This window comes from Meleagris gallopavo, unplaced genomic scaffold (genome assembly GCF_000146605.3).
Source record: "Meleagris gallopavo isolate NT-WF06-2002-E0010 breed Aviagen turkey brand Nicholas breeding stock unplaced genomic scaffold, Turkey_5.1 ChrUn_random_7180001956088, whole genome shotgun sequence".
NCBI lineage: Eukaryota > Metazoa > Chordata > Aves > Galliformes > Phasianidae > Meleagris > Meleagris gallopavo.
Genome location: NW_011216685.1, coordinates 9,496 through 13,388, shown reverse-complemented (window position 1 = coordinate 13,388; position 3,893 = coordinate 9,496). Strand labels below are relative to the sequence as shown.

The window sequence follows — 3,893 nt, the reverse complement described above, 5'->3', positions numbered from 1 at the left end:
TTGAATAAGATTCTCAGACAATTTAGACAGCATAACACTTGCACAACGATCACCAACATTTTATTAATGAACTACCCCAAAGGCAAACTGTGCTGTCATTTTTCTGTCTGTGACAACTCCTTCTGTCGCAGTTTAGCTTTCTACACCTTTCTCTTTCCCCACCCCAACTGGCTGCCCAGCGCATTAAACACTATATACTATAAATATGCTGCACTTCTTTTTATTTAATTCTAAGAATTGAAACAGGCACAGAGTTGTTCAAATCTTGCCATTTAATACAAACTCTTATCTCTGCTCAAAATTGTTTATAGTTTTGTCCTGTTTTTTTTTTTTAATGTAGCTGTTTTCAACCGTTTTCTTAGTCCAGCATAGCAAATATACTTACAGAAAGATGTGTGCATACATACTAAATTAGCTTTGTCATCAGACATCATAGTCTGTCTCCAGGTTGCAAAGGATATATATAACTTCTTTAATTTATTGTTTCTGTAAGATTTCCCAATTGCACCTAATTTTGCTGTGAAGGCAGCCACCATCATCACATTAAGGATTCTTTTCTTATGAACATAAATAACTTGTGCTATGTAGCAGTTCCTGGTATCCAGAATCAAGCTCACCATTCTCCCATGTGCAGTCACTCCCTAGACTTGGATGGACAGCCAATGGATGGGCAATATTCTGGTGATAATCAACTTCAGAAACCTAGTCCCAATAACATTACTAATGATAGCGATGGTTTTCCTGTTCATTTCTTTTTCTATTACAGCTCCATTGCAGGACTGTATTCTTATTACTCTTAACAAGCACTTAATGACCACTTTACACTTCATTTATTACTGTTCAAATATAAAAAACATCCGTATCTTTCTCTCTTCATCTTACAACATTCAAAAAACGTTTCCATTTTGAACCTCTATCTCCAAAATACCTGATACTGAAGATACTGAAGTAGCTGTGGTGTCTTATCCATACTTAATTCTATGGTTTCAAAAGAAAAAAACAACTTACTATGGTGACAGAACAGGCCTTCTGTACTTAAAAATGACCACTGATATTTGAGTCACTGTGTGGTTCAACAGATTTCAACTTGTACTTTAAGCCTCAATGTATACGTACACTGTAATTTGCACAGCACTCACCAGCTCTATCCAAATAGAATAGCTGTTCAATTCATAGAATCATTTGAGTTGAAAGGGATTCTTAAAGGTCACCTAGTCTCTTCAATGAAAGGCATACCCACTATCTGCTCGATCAGTTTGTTCAGAGCCAGGACCAGCCTGACCTTGAATGTCTCCAAGGACACAGCATTCACCACCTCTTTGGGCAACCTGTTCTAATGCCTCATCACTCTAAAATCTTCTTTCTTACATCCCAACCAAATCTCCCCTTTTTTATTTTGAAACCATTTATCTCTGTCCTGTCACCACAGATACAACTACAGAGTCTGCCCCCTTCTTTCTCACAGTTCCCCTTTAGATAATGGAAGGCCACTATCATGTCTTCCTGGAGCCTTCTCTCCTCCAGGCTGAACAGCCCCAGCTCTTTCAGCCTGTCCTCATAGAGGTGTTCCATCCCTTGGATCATTCTTGTGGCCTTCCTATGGATGCACTTAACAGATCCATGTCTCTCCTGTACTCAGGGCTCCATATCCAGATGTAGTACTCCAGGAACAGATTGACTGATTATATTTTCACTAAAAATATGAACTAGTATATGCAATTATTTTTAAGGTACAATCAGATGAAAGCCCAAATTTAAAGCAACTCTGTGCATTGCTGGGCTTACACAAGTCAGACAATAACAGCACATCTCTATCTTCAAAAATGTGGACATAATCCCTAAAACAAGGTCTACTGTAACCAAATGCTTAAAAATTACTTAAGCAACTAACTGCATTTATTTTTTATGGCTATCCTGGAAAATGAGAGATCAAGAAGATAGCTAGAAAACAAAGATGTGTGAAATGATGGAGCACTTGAGAAACAGTATTTATTAAAAAGTTCAGATCTTTGTAAACTCTTAAACATTTTAAAATTCTTACTCTCAAGACAGCAATTTAGGTGTAAACAAAGTCAGTAAAATTATTTACAAAGTTCGAAAACATATACATCTCAAAACTATCTGCTTATGACTATGTATTGGCTTAATTTCTTATTTTACAGATGATAACTCAGTAAATGTATTATTGCAAGCACTGGTTACTATTTGCTAGCAATTCTAATATGGCATATCACAGTCTATATATATTCTGTAACTAAAGTTCATACTCACCATTTGCACCATGCAAAACTCACCCAAAACAAATGTAATCTAAAGCTAGCTTATTAAAGTATTATCCTGAGTATTATCCTGCAACAAAAATAAAATTCATTCTTAGAGCAATTAACTGTACCAAACAGCCATTTCATTACTGTATTATGTGAAAGAAAAAATCCAAGCCACTGAAAAATGATTACAGAAAGTCAAAACAGCTTCTTAAGACTAGTACGAAATGCTGGTATTAATTCACCTTATCTTCTTTTGAGCATCCCTCTCACTTGTACTATCAGTAATGCACTGAATTTAAATTCTTTCTTTTGTATCCCACCCCAGTGTCTACTGAGATATTCTTCAATATCATAAACATGCTTATTCCAATTGAAATTATGAATGCTGCTAGTGTCAAGAATGATTGCCACTTCCCGGCGGAGTTAGTCAGTACTTCAGAGCCTTGCTTGGTTGTTCCAGCTAGAATATTGTTAAATGAAGTCAATTCTGGTGTGGCACTGCTCCTAAGTGTTGGTCAAGATTCTTAGTATCTCCAAGTTGTTTATATATCAGAAACAGCAGTTACATTACACTGATGCTAGAAACCTGTTCAGTATCAGACATTCACACAAACATGTAAGTACACAAACAGAAAGCAAACACGTTTAAAAGTTTTCAGTCCAAGAGATAAAAACAGCAATTCCATCTATTACATGTAGATCTCTTGAAGAGTTTAGTTTACGTATCTTAAGTATTCTATCCTCCCGTATCTTAAGTGCATCCACATTCTTATTTTTGCTTTGCATCAAACACATAAACCCCTGGTTAACTCTATTTCCAATTCCACTCAATATTTTACCTCTGAATCCAATACTTAGTCTTGTCAACACTGGCTCCCCTGTTGGAAAATGCATGTCGGTTACTCCACGAGTATTCAAAGCCAGGTCAGAACAGGTTAAGCAGACAAATATTATCCATATAATAAAACATTCAAAGTTTATTCTGTAAGGGTCTTTCAGAGCTGAGCATATTTTACCAGGATTTAGGGATTTGCTGATATATCAGAAATTCCAGATCAAGTCACAGCAAAACTGTATCTGGCCCAGTGTCTATTTTCTTTTAGTACCTACTATCTATGTACTAGAAACCAGTTGTGAATAGAGCAGTCCTTCACTGATTGATATTTCCACCTTCTAGTAATTTGCAACTCATCTAATTTATTGTGTATGTGACTTTTATTACACTTACTTTGAAATGACCTAACCCACACACAACAGGAAATGAACATCTGAACAATCCATTAGCAGCAAAACAGCTTAAATCCATTATCTTATTAGCATGAAAACTGACAAAGAACATAAAAACACCAGAAACATTATCCAGACATTTCCTTTTGTTGGAATACTTAAATAGTATAATGCACTAATACTTTGTGTTAGTTGTATTTTCTCATTTTAAGCAGCATTTCCAGCTCATGTACAGTTCCTAAGACATCTCAAGATGTGAGACATTTTTGCAGTAGCAACTTCGTAGATCACAGAATGCCAACACTCCACGATCCTGTTTAAAATAATAAATTCCAGATGGAGTGACAGAAAGGAGTATACCATTCTGCGCACTGACTGGGTTTGTATTTCAAAAGTGGA

The 3,893-nt window shown here is 36.0% G+C and overlaps 1 long non-coding RNA gene across 1 annotated transcript; it reads right to left on the bottom strand.

Annotated features, from left to right (window-relative positions):
* Positions 1 to 321: 321 nt before the first annotated feature.
* LOC116217806 lies at positions 322 to 3,887 on the bottom strand. Its single transcript, XR_004162513.1, has 2 exons — positions 3,107 to 3,887; positions 322 to 2,349 (listed from the first exon to the last, which is right to left on the bottom strand). It is a non-coding gene; the product is annotated as an uncharacterized LOC116217806 (long non-coding RNA).
* Positions 3,888 to 3,893: the final 6 nt, after the last annotated feature.